The following is a 20697-nucleotide window of genomic DNA, read 5'->3' as shown; positions in this document are numbered from 1 at the left end:
ATTTTTTCTGAAAGTCACCAAAGGAAGGAAGCAAGGTAACCATAAAACAAAGTGCTGATGATTTAATAACAAGGTGAATGAATTGAGAGATTACCCTGGATCCTTCACAAGCAAATTTGATTGTTACATTGCTTATAATAAAACAACAGGCAACAATAATTGTGTACACGTTTGAATCTGTGTTATGACCATGTTATTGTACCAGGTTTGGCTTCAGAGCAACGCGGGTGTCTGCAGATCCTGCCTCTCTCTGCTCCATAATTTGCATCAGTAAATAGTACAGCTGTGTTTTTCAAAGGCTTGTCACAAAAAGGCGTAACAAAGGAATGTGACTCTCCATAGGTGTGTCAACACCACTCTTAAGAAATATATATGATCTGCCAACTGCCACCCAGGTTGACAGTATATTATAGTCCTTTGCACTCAAATGGTGACTGGCTAGTAGAAAACTTCACCTGTTATGCAGTGTTGCACCGACTCCCCACATTCCCTCGTCTTTGCTAATGATCCCATAATGGTAAGATACTTGATACTGCTTCAGAATGCAGCTTTCTTGAATGTCACATCCAAGATGGGATAAACAGAACACTAAAGCAAAGAGTTCTGAGCCAAAAGCTGAAAGTGTGCCGCTGTGTGAGTGCACATTGGAATATGCTATGTAAGCAGAACGGCCAATTAAGTAGGGACTGTGGCTCCCATTAAACATAAACAGAGCCTCATCAGCCCCTTAGGGGAAATTACAGATATAGCCTCTTCAGTCAACCCTGTGACATTGTACAGTCTGCTACATTAACTAGTATATGAGTTTTCTTTTATAGCTAAAAATAGTTATAAAAAACATGAATCTGCAAAACTAAAATGTTTGAAACAATTAAAAATTACAGGAACATTGAAGTGCATCATGGTTGAGCAATAGTTAACACTGTTGCCTCAAAGGTGTAGGTGTTCACATTAATGACAGGTTGGACTGGAACTATGTAAGAAAGGGCAGAATGGGCTCCTTTGTCCTGGGAGATTGTGTTCCTTTAATAAGGGAAGTGGCATCCTTCACATCTTCTATAACTCTGTGATACCCAGTGTGATTTTCTGTGCTGAGGTGTGTTGGTAACATCACTTCAAAAGAGGCACACCGAATCAACAGGCAAATTAAAAGGGCAGCCTCAGTTATAGGATGCACTCTGGACCATAGACATAGAATTACTAGATGCCGCATAAAAAGCAGCATCGCACATCAATGTCGCTGCCATATTGCAAGTGGCACTGCTATGGAGTGAAGTAATGTGAATTTCCCCTTGGGATTAATAAAGTATCTATCTATCTATCTATCTATCTATCTATCTATCTATCTATCTATCTATCTATCTATCTATCTATCTATCTATCTAATCGATAAAGATGCCTCATGCATGTGCTTCTTGGGATTGTACAAACTGTTGTTTGCTCCCGGGGATTACATTTCATAGGTAAGGCTGAACAGTTGTTTTGGTTATATTTGGCCATTTTATAATCTTAACTTTAGCGACGCCAGGCTAAGATAGCAAAGCTATGCATTTATGTGCTCAAGTGAGCCTCCAAACAACGTTTTGGCTAAACGTATTTAGTCACTATGTACTTTGTTCTTAGCTGTTAACATTTCTCAAACTTTGAAGGTTTTCCAAAGAAATCCACCTCAGGAAGCAGTGGGAGGTAGCCCTTAGATGGGATTTTGAGAAAGCTGTCCTGTGATGTGTGCTGTGCTAGTTTGGTAACAGATGCTCTACCGGCATCATATGATCAAAGTTACCACTTGCTCACATTATCAAACAAAGGAGGTTTGATGATTCCTTCTGAGGGTCCAATCAAGGTGGTCAAAGTAGCTGAGCATGTTATTTGACAGTCGACATTAGGGAAAACTGTCAGTGTATCTTTGAAAAATCAGTTTGTTCGGGCTAAGATTGGTTCAGATGATATGTTTTTTTCTCAAGGAGCACATTGAGGAAACACAGTTTGAAATTGACAACCATCATTTTATGCTCATGTCTTTAGTTGTGTCTGTCTTCCAAAAACTAAGGCTGCACCATATTGCCAAACTGAATACTCTCAAATTACAGAGTGGCAACACATGGAAAAGCTATGTAAGACAGTTCTGTTTCAAGGATTTTACATCCTATCCTGTACATATTTAAGTAACACATTGTGTGTGTGTGTGCGTGTGTGTGTGAGAGGGAGTGATTGAGAGAGGAATGAGTGAAATGTTTTCAGAAATTATTAAGCCAATTTGTATACAATAAAATTGTTTATTTTTGTCATTGATTGAATAATTTCACTGTTAGAAGAAAGACCAGACTGCCAGTTGCAGTCTTACTATTTTGACTTTCAGACATTGGTCAAGTTTTCGTCTCAATAATAATAATAATAATAATAATAATAATAATAATAATAATAATAATAATAATAATAATAATAATATATGTTATTTAATAGGTGTCTTTCTTAGCACTTAATGTCACCTTACAATAAAATTAAACAACATTAGTAAAATTAAAACAAGAGAATGGTAAATCAAAAAGCAATAATTAGCAAACAAACAAAGATAACTGGCTGTAACAGTGCAAAATTCACAATTGGTATGCCAGTTTGAAGAGATAAGTTTTGAAGTCAGTTTTAAAATGTGTTATTGAATTGAGCTGACATAGAGTATATGAGAGGGAAGAGAGTTCCAGAGTTGAGGAGCACTATGAGAGACGCTCGAGCTCCCATAGCACTGAGTCTGATGTGCGGTACAGAAAGTAGAGCTACATATGAGGATCTGAGTGAGTGAGCGGGAGTGTAAGTCTGTAGGAGATCAGTGAGGTTGTGGAGAGCTTTAAATGTTAAGAGCAGTATTTTCTATTGTATTCGGTAATGAACAGGGAGCCAGTGAAGTTGAGAGAGAGTAGGTGTAATATGTTCAGTAGATTTAGAACAGCAGGTTATTATCCTGGAAGCAGAATTTTGAAGAAGTTGTAAGCGATGGATACGTTTTTGTGGGATGCCAGATAGAATAGCGTTAAAGTAATCTATACGTGAAGTGATTAGGGCATTAACCAATACTTCAGTACTGTGATGTGTAAGAACAGGACGAAGTCTAGAAATGTTTCAGGGATGGAAGAAGGCAGGCTGAGAAATATTATTTATATGGGAGGAATTATTTAATAATAATTATTATTATTTAATAATTGCCATTATTAGTGTATAAATGGATATAAATAATTGCATTTAATCAATTCAAAAAAATCTGTTGTATGTAAACGATACTGTTTTAAACGTTATTGTTTTTTCATCAGAAAACCTGGTTTCCACGTCTACCTGTATTAGTTTAAATGGCACTTTTGCCACTCGCAATATGGCGGATGCGCTGACATATCATTCCGACTGGGCAACACAGTGAATGCGGCGTCTACCTATATATGTCTATGCTCTGGACCTCCTGGATGTAGTAGAGAAGGATAGAACTAAAACAAAATTAAGTGCCTTTATTAACAATGCTGCACATTTTCTCTCTGACACACTAACACTGAGGACTTTCAGACAATGAAGTATTCGGTAGTGGTGTGTCAAGAAACGCTACTGGGCCTCGTTTATACCAACAGCAATATGTCTGCATAATAACTCACTGGGGCTGGGGCAGCCAAGTCAGAACTCTTTTTTCTTGCTTTATAGTAACTGCAGTGTGTGTTCAGACCAAAGTGTGTGTGTGTATATTTATTTATTTACTTATTTATCTACCTATTGATATATTTATGTATTTAAAGAACTTCTGTAAAAGCCAAATTTCCCCCCCGAGGACAAATAAAGTTCAATCTATCTACTGTATCTATCTATGGAGGGCTGAGCTTAAATTATGACTCAGTCACAGTCTGTTTGCAATGTGCTTTTTCTTTCTGATCCTGTCCAAGTTTTTACAAATTTCTTTTCCCATCTGAAAGGCATGTTAGTTAAATTGGCAAGTCTATATTGTCCCAACGCAATGCATAATGTACCTTGTAATGAACTGGTGTCCCTTATGGAAGAGGACTTAACATACAAATAATACTGGGATTTATCCAGGTCTACACTGCTGAGAGCCTATTTCAGGCACAACAAGGTCACCTAGCTGGGAGACCAGCACTTTAAAGCATTAGAAAGATCATAATGGTACTTTTTTAAGGACAGTTTGCAGACCCAAAAAAGTTTTTTAGACCTGCTGGGGAGGACTTAAATTCCTCCAAGAGCAACCTATAGGGTGCACATGGAAACTCCATGTATAAGTCAGACAATGCAACAAATTGATGACCCTCTTATGTGTGCTAACACACATTTAAAACTACTGATTTGTGTGCAATGTTTAATTTATCCATCAATTTTTGAACCCTAAATTAATTCTCTGGGTCACAATCACAGTTGCATTGGGTGTTATAATGTTACTTTTGCATAAATATCTCGATATATATATATATATATATATATATATATATATATATATATATATATATATATAGAGGCTATAAAATGCAATGTAACATTTTTAAATTAAATCCGAAACAGGTATGGTTGTATGTTATTGAAAGTTCATATACATTGGATGATTTTTCCTCCAGCCTCTTCCGGACTGAAGCAAAGTTTCGTCCATTTTGCCTTCGCGAACCTCCTGACTTTTCACACTATCAAGGTATCCACACGACACGAGGACAGCATAAGCTTCATTCTGTTCTTTGACGTTACTCTTTCACTGATACAAAAAACACTAATTTTGACCTGATAGGACCACCTGGTTGCAGTGTCCTTCACGTGCAGTCGAGAATAGCATGCTACTGTTTTCAACAACGGCTCTTGTTTTTCTTAACGCTTCACAGATTTAAGTTTTGGGAAGCACCTCCGCAATTGTTATGTCAAGAAAGATCTGACGCTAGGCACACGGTGGCTTCCTCCTTCAACTAAAAACCATGCCAACTTGACAACGTCCCAGCCCGCTCGAATGACGTTGCAACCGCTGATTGGTTACAGCCGGAGGACACGCTTAAGGTCCGGCGCTTCGTTTTCTACGCGCCATTTTTAAACACCTGTCGTAGGTGGTTGGGTTTCTGAGAGCGCGTCGTGAATTAACAAGTGGGCAAGAGCGTGGACTATGTGTGGACATTCACTTTTTGGGCGTAACGTAACTTTGAAACACTTGAGCAGAATGTTCGGTCGAGTGTCAAAGAAACTGGAAGAAGTGTTTTGCGCAGCGTTAAGCGCTGGAGAGGAAACTGAAAAATGAAGAGGAGTATACAAGGTAGCAAAACGATAAGCAGCACACCCATATCTAACAGGTGGGTAAGTACAGGAATATTTACTGTACTGCTACTTGAAATAAGAAGGCATTTGGTTAGTTTGGTATGTTCACACTCTGCGTTTTGGAGGATATTCAAAATTGTATTTTGCTCTGCTAATACTTTGCATTACCGCAGCTACTACTGTACATATGTGCATGCTTTTGTTTTTTTCGCAGTTTGTATATAATGGATGTAAACTTGACTTTAGGAATATTTCAAATGCACCAGAGGTCTAATTTCTGCCATGCATTCTCTTTTAAACTGCCTTATCTAGAATTGAATGTCTTTGTTAAATCTTATTGTTTCCCGTTATATTGATGTGAATTTGGGTCGGGGATGGGGGGGAGTTGGAGAGGGAGAATGTGTGGACGGTAAAGGCAGGTGCAGTTACAGCAGTGGCTCTGGTATTTCTGCTAAAGCCAATCGTATGACCCTTTCTGAAACAAGAGTTTCATTAATGTAGGATTATTGTCCTTCAAAATAGTATTACCTTCATATATACTGTAAGTTTTGAAGAAATCTGGTATTTTAAGTGAATTCTTAACTTATTTGTATATTGACATTCATCATTTAAGATGGATTATAGGTATATAATTTCTGTTTATCTATGTATTTATGTATGGGCTTCCGTAAAGAGCCACATTTCCCCTTGACAGACAGACAGACGGTCAATGATTTCCACAATTCTTGGTAAACAATGCCAAAGAAAGACGGCAGATTACCAGTTTAAAAAATTAATAATGATGATGACAATAAGTTTAATTAAAGGGCTTTACAATTACAAAAATGCAAATCATTGAAAGAGAAAACTGCCTTATCTTTACAAGCTTAGAAACTTTTTTTATGCCAAATGTGTATATATGTGTGTATAAATATGTAAATAAGATGTACAAGTATATTTACAGTACAGTGTATATCTATTATAAAATGCCATGGTCTATGCATGCATGCATGCATGCGTGTGTGTATGTGTCCGTGCCCAGTCCCTTTGAGCAGTCTGATTGATCGTTTTGGCTTTGGTCTGATTGGTCAGTTTCACTTCTTTGCTTAGTCAAATGCAATCAAGACAGGAAGTACTGGGCAACTGAGACTGAGGCAAAAAAAGGATATTGAGGACAGGGCATTTGAGGAGCACTAAAACTGGTCTTCAAATATGAGAAGTAATCGCAAGAATATGAATGATGTTTTTGGAATGTGTAATGGGGCCCATCTGTCTTTGGTGATAGTCAAAAAATGGACAGGAGTGAGTAAGGCACCTTGAGATAGCAGAGTCTTAAGAATGCGGCTTTAGGGGAACGCGATCAATAGACTACGCACCGGCCAAAACAGATTGAGACACACAGGGATACTGAAGCAATTCACAGGAGGAATGCCGATGGTACACAAAAAGCAAGAAATAGCAAGTATTTTTCATTTATTCTATTTTCTGTCTTTGACAGGTATGTAGCTAATACTGTATGCATAAAAACCACAGAAATGGGTGCTACATTGTATGAAATAGTTTTTCTATATTTTTCACTAATTTTACAACATATTCACATTAACAGTAATATAAATATAGCAATATCAACAGGTATCCAATTCAAGAAATGCCAAGGTTGTAAAGTGTGTGCTGACTAGTTTAGTGCTTATTAGGTTCATAACAGGGATATAAACAATCCGTCTAAAATCACTCATCATCTGTGATTCATAACATGAACATTCTGCTTCTAAACTCCTTTGTAATCTGTTCTTGCCAAATAAAGGAGGAAACTGAAAAATAAATCTATGCATTCAAATTCGCATTAACCCAATGTTGAAATCAGGATGGAAAACAAAATAAAGAACACACTTAAAGAAAGGGAAATGGAATGTAAATAAAAGTAAAATTATGAGCTATAGCACCTGAAGACAATAAACAAAGATTTTTAGAGCAAAGAGAGCCTGAATACTGTGGATCTTATCTGTTTGTGGTGTTACACAACAAGAAAAAACATCAATACTACGTGAAAACAACATAAAACAACCTATTACATTAAATGGTTAATTTTCATTCTAACTGAGTCCTCAATCAGATGTTATTTTCTGTATTATGCATTATGTCTATCATTAAACTGGACATTATTTTGTGTGTAAATGTATTTTTTTTCCTGCCATGGTAATCTCTTAGTATGGAATTTTCAACATTTTCTGTGCAACATGCAAACTGATTTTCCTCCCAGTTCCTAAAGATGTGTGTCTTAGAAAAATTGTTAACTTTAAAATGAGTCAGTAGTCCTATGCCGGAGTCGTGTCCAGGGCTAGGTTTTGCCTTATTCCAAATGATACCACAACAGGATTTAATCCTCTACTACCATGTGGTGGATAAACTGGAATTACAAAATGCATGATAGGCACATTTGCTGTACATAGTCAGAAATTTGTAATGGTGTTTCTCAAATGTTATTGATGTCACATGAAGGCACAGGTGCTAGAGCTGTTGCATTTTGCTTCCAGTGTTTGGATTTATTGGCAAATCTAAGATGAAGTAAATCTGTGTGTGTGTTTGTCTTTGTGAAAAATATGCAATGGAGTGATAATCTGTGCAGAATTGACACCTAAATTGCATTTAGCTTTGCCTAGCCTCCTGCATGTCTCAGGTGGATGTAGTGGGTTTGAGAAACTATAATATTGAAGTCACTGCTATCACAACTTTTAATGCCCAGGAATTCACGTTTTCCGATTTTAATTTTATTTCATGTCAGTTGTGGGTTATTTTTGAAGTGAAAATTGAAATAATTGAGCCAATCCTGAGCAGTTTATTCTTCTAATTCTGATTATTCTCAAAATTACTCAGTAGGAAATAGAGGAGCAACATCTTTACAGTCAGGTGCAGATGAATAAATCCACTCTTGTGTTTTTAATATGCACATTGTGAAATTTCTATCATCATAAACATTTTTGAATTAGAAAACCAAAAAGAAGTCATGGATCAAAAAATATAATTATTTAAGGATTTTTAAAATGGCAGAACTGATGTCTAATTAAGAAAGAAGAAAATGGATGTACTAAAAAATCAGTAGACTTGTAAAAAAAAAAAAAAACAAAAAAAACTGAAACAACAATTTGAAACCCTAGATACCCAAAATAAGTATATGTAATGTGGTTTAGAAACCTGAAAATTATGAATGAGATGTTGTAAATTACCCTTGGTTCTCCAGTAATGTTTTTACCTGATTGTACTGTGAAAATGTTGAGGAGAGAGAAGTTATGCAAGGACAGTGTTGGTTTATTAATTTCCAAACTAAAATTTTGTGAAAAATACCACAGTATTTTTTGTAGGAATACTACAGAGAAGGGGTGTCAAGCTCCAGTCATGGATAGCTCCAGGAGCAACAGGATTATATTCCAGCCTCTTTATTAATTAGTAAACAATTAAAGCTGCTAATGGAACCTACTTTTACCTTAATTATAATTGACTCGTTTCATAAGATTAATAACACTTGACGAAAAAAAAAAAAATTAATTAGCCGCCAAAACATAATGAGAGGCAAGCAGGCCAATAGATGATCAGTTCCTGCAAGACTACCATTTTAATTCAAAGCTAATACTTGGTGGTTAATAAAGAATGTTTTTATTCAATGACTTGTGTGGCAAAAGGAAGAATTAATTATACATTTACAAAAATTGTCTTGTTTTTTTATAATTGTATCATCCAAAAGTTGCGTGGATTAGAGCAATTCAACTTTTCTAAAACCTTCAGTTTTTTAATCATAAAATTTTATTGAAACAGGTTTTGTTAGCAAACTTTGTGTCTTATTGTTTGGCTGCTGGTCAGTAGTTCTAGGTTTTCAAAAGCAAGTAACTTAAAATTAAGATAAAGAAATATGTTCTATGATTAGTAACAATAATACTTTACTAATTAAGGTCATTATTGAAGACCTATGTTTGACACACTGTCTTACAGGGTGAAACATTTAAGCACTTAAGGCCTGCTATATAGCAGCTATGTTAAATACGGTATACATTTTTCCTCGCACATAGAAAACATTGAGCAAGTTATGGACCTCCATTTTCACGATTTGAGGCAATGATTCAGCAGTGCTGAATCTTCAGTCCCAAAAGTACAATTTTGTAAAGCCTGGGAATGCAAATCCAAGCAGCATAGTAACACAATGTGTGTAACATTTGATGTATCAGCTGAAGCAGCCTTACCACAACAAGAATGGGTGCAAGATGGGTGTGGAGGGCATGCCCATCCATTGCAGGACATACTCACAAACTCAAAACACTTTCTCATGTTAGGTGATTTTTCATTAACCAGATAATTCAAACAATACTTTTTTGGGATGTGTTTGAAAGAAATTTTGTTAAACCTCAATTTCAAATAAAGGACATTGTTATTTTATATGTTAAATACCAGTAGTAGAAACACAAGAATCTTTAGAAAATAAAGTAAAGCAAAATGTTGGGGGCGGCAGAGATGGATGTGCATAAGGGAAAATGTGGATTTTGCTGCGGCACCGCTTTTAAGTACGTCAGGGTTCAGGGGGCTATCGGACCACGGGAGAAAGTTTGGAGCATCACCACTAGAACAAAAACAGGGGCCTGTTAGATTACAATGCAGTTTTTTGTCATAAGGTGGACATATTATATATGGAACCATTATACAGGTACTTGCATTTTCTGAACTTGCTTATTTATATTCAGTGTAGTTGGAACTGAACACCTTTCTGGTATCATCAGTAGCATGACAACAAATAATACAAGATCAACAGGCCCCTGGACTCTACGATGTCCTGTTTAAATTATGCATCAAGGTAGTAGCATTCATGAAACCACTGCCTGTATGAAACAAATCCTATAATACACACGTGTGGGTGCGTTTGGTATTTAATAAATGGTTCCATTTTCATTTTTAAATTTTTTATTAATTGTTTGGGCATAATTCAGCGTTGATAACTCAGGTGTGGATTCTGCAGAGGGAGACAAGTGGGTTTACAGGCGCAAGGAAATTACTTCTTAATGTCATCCCACTGAGTGGTACTATAGCCTGTCATTTTGCTTTCTTTTATTATTTCATTAAATTTTGTTATCATCTTAAATTTGGCTTATTCAATCAGTGGTTCATTTCCCTTGCAGCCATTTGGACATTTTCAGCATTAGTTTAATAGGATAGGGACAAAGGTAAAATTCAGGTTACGATATTCCTGCAAATAAGAAGTTCATTCCTGTCTGAAACTCTCTAAGAAACGACTCCTGGTTACATAGAAAGCAGAGTGGAACTGGATCAAGTGATTCTGTAAGATACTCCTGTAGTTTGGATCAGAGATTGAATTTGGGTTTGGTCAGAATCTGTATCGAGTTTGCATGGTTTATATCTGCAGGGATTGATCTCCTGGTACTTGGCTTTTGCTCCAACATCATGAGAAATTTCGGTTAAGATACACATATTGGATTAATGGTTTCAGTGAATATGCCTGGGGCACCAGCAACAGCAGTATTTGTTCAGACATATTCAGCTTGTTCTGTAACTCTACAATAAAACATTTGGAAACATACTACTGCAGAGCTCTGCGTGTTAAGCACATATACATACATACATACATACATACACACACACTTTTTGTCTTAGACACTGAGACTCATAAGGACAGAACGGTAATGCTACAGACTGGAATAGACGAGATAGGTGAGCTTGACTGACAGTTACCCAGCCCTTAGACTTGCCTACAACCCCTCACTCTACAGGAATGTATATTTGGAAGTCATGCACAAGACATCTGTACAACAACTGCAAGCAAAAACATTGGTTTTTATGGTGTTACAATTCATAGATGTGGAAGATTTAAACCATTGAGCTGTTTACGATAAAGTTTAATACTAGCAACCTATTCAGGTATTCTTAAACCAAACATTGCGTCAATCAAAATTGTCAAACATGGCTGTTTACGTGCATCCTTTTTTAGACAGGACACTTTGAAATAGGGTTTTCAGAATGGCATAAAACATTAATTAATCAGGTAGCTGTAAAGCTAGACTGGTGCTGCTTAATGCATTTTTAGTTTATTTGAACAGTTTGCGATTTACTGCTGATGATAATTTCATAAACGAATAGGCTGTTGTTAGGCATAATATTGTAAAGCATTACTCTGACAAGTTATAACATAGGCTTTAAAATATAGTGGGCGGTATAACCAATATATTGAAATCGGCATGTTTAAGGGGCTACCATTATGCCAAATATGTGAACATTTTGCATATTTTTAATGATTAAACTACTTTGTATTCTTTCTTGAAATATAATGGTGATGAGTAAATGTAAATAAAAATAGTACAGTATTCATCATTTGGTCAACTCTAATGGGTTTAATAGTGTTTTTCTAGCAATAATGACAACTTTTTTCTTTTTTTTTTTTTAATATTTTCTTGCTTACTTTCACATTATTTGAATTGCAGTGTATGGGGAAGAGAGAACCTTGCTTTTTGCAAACAAATAGTTTTGAAGGCAGATGTGTAATCAGATAGAGCCTGAATATCTTAACGTTTCTTTTCCTAAACACCAGTCTTAAACTTAAGCATAAAGCTAACATGTCAAGATCTGTAAGAATATAACTGAAAAATGCAAATGTGAGAATGTTTTTTGTAAACACTACAGTTTTATAGTGATTAATTTACATGCGTTTGTAAAATGATAACCATTTCTATATACTGTAGATCAAGAAAATGATCAAAACTTTGATTTTTCATTTTTATTTCTGTTTTTTAATAATTCTTTTACTGTGTCTAGCTTGTTTACTGTGATTTACTTAATTTATGTACAAATTAATAATTTCAAAATATCAGTATCATTAAAAAATATTATTGTCAAAAGAAAAATATTCTGTCAAAAATTATGATGCATAAAATATTTGTATTATAATTGATTTTAAAAATAGTATTACTGCCTGTCCCTAACATCCTAGGTAGAGTCTGAGCCTTTGGTTCATGGTTGCAGCAAAGCTTCTTGCTCGTGTCACTGATGTTTAACCTTGTCTGATAAAGTAAACATAATTATTAATAAGTATAATGCAAAAATTTGAAGGTAATTTGCTTTCCATAGTTAATCACTCATGAATTTTTTTTTAAGATTTTATTAAAATCACACAACATTCCATACAGAAAATACATTTTTACAAACATACGAGTAAAACTTACAGTTAGTAAAAATAAGTAAGTAGATGAATTAATAAGTGAATAATGATAAATGGAGAAAAAAAGGGGGAAAGGGAAGAGAATCTGCTTCCTCAGTACTTTAAAAGCTTATTCTAAAATGTTATTGATTAGATCCTGCCAGGTTTTGAAAAAGTTCTGTACAGATCCTTTAAGTGAGAATTTTATTTTTTCCAGTTTCAAATAGTTTATAACATCAGTTACCCACTGACTTAGAATAGGTGAGTTAGGATTCTTCCACTTATGCAAGATGAGTCTACGTGCCAATAGTGTTGTAAAGGCAATTACAGTTTTTGTCTTTCTCCTCTTTAAGCCCATCTGGTAGTACACCAAACACAGCTGTTAATGGGTTAGGAGGGATTGTGACACCATGGCTGTCTGATAGGCATTTAAAGATTTTTGGTCCAGAATGATGTTAATTTGGTGCAGGTCCAGAACATGTGGCCCAGTGAGGCTGGAACTTGATTGCAACGTTCACAGGTTGGATTTTGCATTGGAAACATTTTGGACAATTTTAAGTGAGACAGATATGCTCGATATAAATTTGAGTTGAATAATTGTATGCTTTGTGCATATGGAGCTCGAGTGGATTCTCTGCATTGCTACTTTCCACTCTTTTTCTGAAATATTGAATGAGAGATCCTTTTTCCACTATCATCTTGGATCTTTGAAACGGAGGGTTTTATATATTACAGAAATGCTGTCTGAGTCCTCAAGACAGATCAATATTTTTTCTGGCATACAGGTAGGTGGGAGGTGAGGAAAATTGGGCAGGTTCTGTTTAACAATGTTTCTGATTTGAAGGTAGTAAAGTAAGTTTTCCAGACATTAAAAACTGCATGTGTCTGAGAGGGTGGAAAAAGGTGGTTCTTGTGCAGAGGTGCCACAGATAAAAGCTTCTTTATCTTAAAATGTTTTCTACATTGGTTCCATATTCTGGGTGAGTGAAGCACAATTGGGTTGTTAGTATATTGGAGATAACTTGCATTTATTGGGGTACAAAGCAAAGAATATAAAGATGTACTGCAGGATTTTATTTCTATTGCCGACCAAGCCTGTGCATGTTCATCTATTTGTGTCCATGTCCAGGTTTTTATAGCTTGTATATTTGCTGCCCAGTAATAAAATTGAAAGTTAGGTAGTGCCATGCCACCTTCTGCCTTTAGGACTTTGTAGGGTCACTCTTTCGATACGTGTATGTTTTGAATTCCAAATAAATGAGGTTATGGTTGAATCTAATTTCTTAAAAAAATATTTATTGGTGTATATTGGAATGTTTTGAAATAAAAAGAGAAGCTTAGGAATGATATTCATCTTAACAATGTTAATTGTTCCAGCTAAAGTGAGATGAAGGGTTGACCATCAATGCAAGTCTTGCTTAATTTTTTCCATACAGCCAGCGAAAATTTGTTGATAGAGACCTTTGTCTACTTGTAATATTTACCCCATGGTATTTAAACAGCTCTGCGATAATAAAAGGGAAGATGTCCAATCTAACATCGTGTGTTTGAGATTTCAATGGAAAGTGCACACTTTTAGTCAAATGAATTCTGAGACCAGAAATCTTTTGAAATTCTTTAAGTGCTGTTAGGACTGCAGGGACAGTATCATCTGTGTATAGAGAAATTTTCTGTTCAGGTCCTTCTCTGATAATCCCCTTTATCTCTTAAGCATTCCAACAGTGAACTGCTAGTGGCTCAATGGCAATTGTAAAAAGCAGTGGTGACAAGGGGCATCCTTGTCTGATACCATGTTCTAGTTTAAAGCAGTCTGAATTAATGTTGTTAATACAAACTGAAGCTTCTGAAGTGGTATATAGTAGTTTGATCCAGGCACAAATGTTCGGGCCAAATCCAAATTTCTCCAATGTAGTGAAAAGGTAGTTCCATTCAATTATATCAAATGCATCCAACGATAATATCTTTGGGGTGTTTGACTTTGCGGGTGAATATATTATATTAAACAGGCGCCACAGAATAGAAGCCAAGTGTCGGCCTTTAATAAATTCTGTTTGATCTTGAGATATTATTGAAGGCAGCACTTTCTCCATCCTTCTAGCTAGGACTTTGGAGAGTATCTTAACATCATTATTCAGAAATGAAATTGGTATGTATGATGCACATTGCAATAAGTTCTTATTTTATTTAGGAAAGACCGTGATTAATGTTTGGCGAAAAGTTTGAGGTAGAATTTTATTGTCTCTAGCTTCTGTAAATGTTGCTAATAAGATGGGAGCCAGCTGAGTGGATAATTTCTTATAAAATTCAGCAGGGTAGCCATCAGGGCCTGCTGCTTTCCTACTCTGAAGTGACTTTATAGCATCTAGTAGTTCTGATAGCGCCAGTGGTTTATCCAGTACCTCTGCACTGAGAGTATCTATTTGTGGTATCTGTAATGCATCCAGAAGTGCATTACATTGTGTCTTGTCTTCTTTAAACTCGGTAGAATATAAGGATTTATAGTAGTTTCTAAATGTGTGCATTATATTTTTATGGTTAATGATTTTGTCTCAGTTTGTGTTGGTGATTGCTGGGACTGCAGTGTGTACTTCTTTCTTGTGGATTTGTTGAGCAAAGATCTTATTAGCTTTATCTCCATGTTCATAGTAATGATGTCTTGATTTAAAAATGAGTTGCTCCGTTTCTTTAGTTGTCAAGAAGTTGAGTTCTGAATGTAGAGCCTGCCTTTTGCTATGAAGAGCCTCACTTGGACACATGGAATGTTATTGGTCTATTCTAGTAATTTCGTTGATTAGCTCTTATACCTTCTTGGTTTCCAATTTATTTCTGTGCGAAGCTCCCTAGTATATCTATATATCTATATCAATGAGGAGACCTTCAGGGTTTCCCTGAGTATTCCTGCAGATACCTCTGAGGATGTATTTGTCTCTAGAAAAAAGCTGATTTGTTTGGATATAAATTCTGTACAGTTTTCGTCTGCTAATAAACGTGGGTTAAGATTCATCACTCATGAATACAGGAACTCCAGGGCTATCTTCCTGTAGTGACAGCTCAATTCCTGTAAATTTCAAACTGTGGAGAAAACTGAACTGAAAACAAACCTGCAATGGGAAATTTGTGAAGAATGAATGTAAACATGTCAAAATATGATGGTTCAAAGTGACATGTAAGTTATACTATGAATAATATACATTACATTACTAAAAATTGAGAAAGATTGTTATATAATATGTATTTGAAAAAAGCAGAATTTCTCAACTTCAAATATCAGAAAGAATATATATAATTAAAACATTTATCCTGTGCAAAATTTTGAGCATACTGTCCGTTGCATAATAACGTACACAGGTTACGCATGAGCACGCACACGTGTTATTTTTTGTGCTCGATATGCCGGAACATTACTTTCTGGAGTCTGCACATTGCTGCATTTAATCAGTTATTTGTTAGCTTTGTTTGTGTTTGCTTTGATAAACCATACACACACCTGCAAATAAATATTTAGCATTTTAGTCTATTGCAATGTATCCTTCTTTGAAAATGTTTGGCAGTTAATTGAGTCATTCTACTCTGGTCTGCTTCATCTGCCTTACTTGGGATTAGGATTTGATGCCACATACACACTGTTTAACACATCCATCTGTCCATGATTCCACTTAATCCAAAGGAAAAGAAAGAAAGCTGTAAGCAATTAAGTTATGCACTGTAAATGCTTTAATTGGTTTTAAGATGGACTGCATTATCACTCATGTAAAACACTACATAAAATGTGTTAAAGTTCAGATTATCCAATGACATTTAAATTACATTTGCTCTTTCAGTTTAAATGCCATTTGATTAAAAATACATGACCTTGGAAATGTATTTTTTTTTATTGCAATGTTTTCTTTTTATGGGTCTTTTTGATGGCACTGTAACCATAGAAAGGTAGAAGAAATAAGTTTGCAATGTGGTCTAAGTGGCTCTGAAATTTTATTATCTGTTCAGTTCTCCTTTTCGCACTCAGTGTGACCCTGAGGAAAATCATTTCATTTGACTGTTTTCTGGTTTACTGTTTTTAACACACATTGTGTGGCACATTGTGTAACATTGTATATTATTTTATAAGTCACAGTGTATAACTAAATATGCTTATAATCAAAATACCTTTAAATTACAATGGAATTACCAAAAAATAAAAATCTGAAAATTCCAAGCAGGTGCAAGAAGTTAAAGCTGAAATTCTTCATAGTAATGTTTAGCATATTTTGTTAAATATTCTGTAGAATGATTTATGTATTTATAGTTGGTGAGCAAAGCGAGCAGGGGGCGAACCCCCTTGTGTATATATGTATATGTCTCTATTATTAAAAAAAAAAAAATCCTGGAAAGCAAAAGCAAGGTGACGATACGTGATCTTCTCGGAAGTTCTGTCACAGGGACGTCTTGCGGGGACATGGAACATGAGATTCTTGCAAGACGCCCTACTTACAAAAGATATCATATAAAAGCACAGCCTTCAAAAAACACTCAGTCGTGTAAGAGCACGTAGCACACACACATCCTGTGGTATCAGCACATATAAAGCGTATAAGGACAATACGGAGAATAGAGACCCAAAAGCATTGGAGAGGAAAAAAGGCAAATAACCGTTTATGAAAGCAGTGGAATTCAAAAGGCTCAAACAAACGATGGAGCGATACGCATGCAGAGAAAGGTACAGAATATGAAAGCAGTATTGTAGCATCCCAGCCAGGTTGAGACCTTTTTGGTTTTAAGTGACTGTTCAGTCCGATTGAGGGAGGGTGGAGTACAGCAGGGAAGACTGATAGCGGGGTATTGATTGATGCGGTAAGGGGAGACAAGACCCTGGGGAAGAGGGGTTGGAGAGGGAGCTAGAAAGTTGTGTTTCGGGTTAGGAAGTTGGTGATTGTTCAAGTAAAACTTTTGTGACACTTTATCATGTTCGTCGCTACAGTATCAAAGAAAAGATAGAAAAGATCGCATTACCACAAACAAAAGGTGATTAATCATCAGAACCAGGTGTAATTGAAATAATAGCAGGATAATAGAGGTCAGAAATAAGACAGAGTAGACAACAAAGTCTTCTCGCATTCGCATCATTCAATGCACAAAACGTGGATTTACATAATAATGGACCATACGCTGTGGTCCCGGAACAGTTAAAGCAACGACAACTTGAATTTCAAAGAATACACAATTCGATCAGGTGTATATTGATGATCATGGAGAAACGATGCAAATTTTAACTGGCAAAAAGAAAGGTCATGTTTATATTCCGAGAATAACATTACACACCAAAGGAGATTGTGATATGTCATTCGTATTAAAATGTTTACAGTTTACCGTGAGAATAGCTTTTGCTATGACAATTAATAAATCACAGGGACACACATTTGAAAAAGTCGGATTATTTATTAGAGAAACAGAAACAATAGTCACTCACGGGCAATTGTATCTTGCGTTTTCGCAATGCGTCTCCAAAAAATACTGTTTTTAATGAAACTTTAAAGTAAAAATGCAAATAATGATATTGAAACAATTCCAAAGAAAAAAAAAAAATTTAAATTGTATATCCGATTAACCAAACACCGGGGTTGGCGAGCGAAGCGAGCAGGGGGAAAAGCCCCCTAGTATATCCATATCTGTATTGATGAGGGACCTTCAAAGTTTTCTCACTTTTTTAAACTCTATTAAGAAATTCAAAAATAAATTGCATCACTTTTTTACATAGTCACCTTCATTTGCGATGCAGCTTAGCCACCCAAGTAATGCACAGTGTCAGTTTTTAAGCAAGGCAGCTGCTATGGAAAAAGAGCAGTGCTTTCCAATCTTTTTCCTGTGGTTGCAAAAGTTTTTTAGCTCAAAAAATCCCAAGGCACACCACAATTCTACCAACTACAAAAAAAATTAAATGTCATACACGCGCTAAAGTGTCCTGAGTGTCGGGACTACCAGAGATGCAGTCAAAGAATTAGCTTGGAAATTGGCATTTGCAGACACAGCACTTTTGGTTGCATTTCCCAGCTGCTTTGTCCCTTTACGCACTCATACAGACTGTCTTCTCTCTGCCTCACTCCACTGACCTGGGGTCGGAGGAAACTCGAATGCCCACTGTCTCTCAGCTCTGCAGGAGTCCCTGGCAAACACACACCCAGGCAGATGGACCCCCGACACATCCCCTGGTTGTTAAAGTACTCTCTAAGTGCTGTGTATGCTTTTATGCCGGCTTCTCCAGTAGTCCCATCCTCTTCGGACAGGTTTCAATCACATTGTTTTGATAATTTCGTTTTACTTTGACACATCTGTGTTTTATGAACTATGCCATTTTTAGTTTTTTTTTTTTTATATATTTTTGTACTTTCTTGTAATATATTGGCCTCATTTTCTTATTGCCGCCTTTTCATCTTGCTTTTTTAGGAAGGCATTCAAGTTCCATCTTGTGATTTGTCATTTTTAGTAGCCATTGAGAACTGATTAGCAAGTTCTGGCTCGTCATTCCGTGAATATCTGCAAAGTAAATTTTAGGCTGTTACCTTTGAATAAGTGATAGTGCATAGCAATATCCAGGAATTGAGTATGTCCTATTATAATCTGTATTTTAAAATGCAGTGCATAAATAAATTAAGTCATTTTTATGGGATTTAGCTTGTATTAAAAAAAAAAATGCCTTTTTCACATATAATCAGAACCAGTGTTGATCACTCATCCATCCAATCCACTGGCTTTATTATGCAGCGGCATTAGTTTTAGTGTATTGTAACGTATAATATATCTATTTTTTGACATTAATATTGTACATTACATTGCATTTTTCCTAACAAGTGAAGTTGATATTTTCAAAAAACAACAAACTACTTAATTGATTCAGAGATTAAGAGTCACTGATTTGAAAGTTCTTATTTTGTCTTGTAAACCTTTCAGCTTTGAAAAATATGTTGCAGTGTTCATTTTGTTTTTAAAGTTGGGTTGATGCTTTCCAAAATGTCAATTACATCTTATGTTATTAAAAGGACAATTTGATTTACTAAATTAAGTGTGTTACTTGTTACTGACCTGTAATTGGCAATTATATAAATATGATTACGTTGCTGATGTTAGTTGGAGCTTTTCCTTGTCTAACTCATAAAATTCTTGATTTTTGAGGAAATTTTATATCTGTCTTCTACTTGCAGGCGCATGTTAGGTGACAAATTGCAGTGTCTGTGAGCCAAATCTGAGACAGCATCATGGAATTAATAAGATTTTTTTATTTAATATTTCTTTCTCTGCTTTACTTTCCTAACATTAAACAAATATTTAATAACTGAGCCACCCAGGAGCAGCAGGTGGCATCAGTGCTTATTTGAGTTTTACGTTTCATTTTTGCAGCTTCATTGCTGTTCAGGCTGAAAATGAAATTGCAAATGCTGCTATTTCATTTTATTTAAATTTTTTACAGCATTCTTCTGTGTAGACATTGAAAATGAAATTGCAAAAGAGAGATTGCATTTTTATTTTATAATTTTAATTTTCATTTCATTTTTTGCATAAAATACATCCAATACTTTCACTGGTGCTTTTGCGTAATGACTGCTGGACTACACAACCTTGCCAGCTGGCTTTGAATTTCAATTGTAGTTCTGCTCTTGACACAAATAAAGCATATCGCACAATGCACATCTCTGTTTTGATCACATTTTGGGATGTTCTGCCATCTTCGTTGTAATATACCAATAAGTAATTTATACTCCCTTTTGATGACCCAAAACATGGGTTCTCAACGTTTTTCAAGCTAAGGCCCCCAAAATGTTGTACCATCTGGTCAGGGCACCCCACATATAATAATAGTAAATCTATTAATCAACCTAAATACTTAACTACAGTAGACTATTGATGCATGTCATCAAATTTTATGTGATATTTCTAGGAATGGGTTGCACAACCCTTTTTTTCCTTGAAGTACTCTCTACAGAAACTAAATATTTTTGAATCAACACAATTGTTTTTGGTCTTAAATTGTTATGTACTGAATTCTTGCTTGGCACAACTTACTTCCCCCTACTCCTCACCTACCTAGTACATTTAGAGATTTTAACAAAGAATTGCATTTTTTTTTGTTCTTTTCTGTCATGTCTTTTAATTCTTTCATATGCCAAATGCTTTTAATACATTATTTTATTATTTCAAATGTAAAACTGGTGTAGCCTGATAGGAATTTTAAAAATAGAAAGCCTAAATGTCCATACTTTACAAAATGATTCAATTACACAGAA

At 35.5% G+C, this 20697-nt stretch overlaps 1 protein-coding gene across 1 annotated transcript in view; it reads left to right on the top strand.

Annotated features, from left to right (window-relative positions):
* Positions 1 to 5065: 5065 nt before the first annotated feature.
* tbx1 (T-box transcription factor 1) overlaps positions 5066 to 20697 on the top strand; it is a 77196-nt gene continuing 61564 nt past the window's right edge. The window contains exon 1 of the mRNA XM_039771522.1: positions 5066 to 5309. The gene's annotated coding sequence lies outside the window, so the exon portion shown is untranslated. The remainder of the gene's footprint in view (positions 5310 to 20697) is intronic.

This window comes from Polypterus senegalus, chromosome 12 (assembly GCF_016835505.1).
Source record: "Polypterus senegalus isolate Bchr_013 chromosome 12, ASM1683550v1, whole genome shotgun sequence".
NCBI classification, from domain to species: Eukaryota; Metazoa; Chordata; class Cladistia; order Polypteriformes; family Polypteridae; genus Polypterus; species Polypterus senegalus.
The sequence above is the reverse complement of the archived record's forward strand: the minus strand, read 5'-3'. Positions and strand labels throughout refer to the sequence as shown.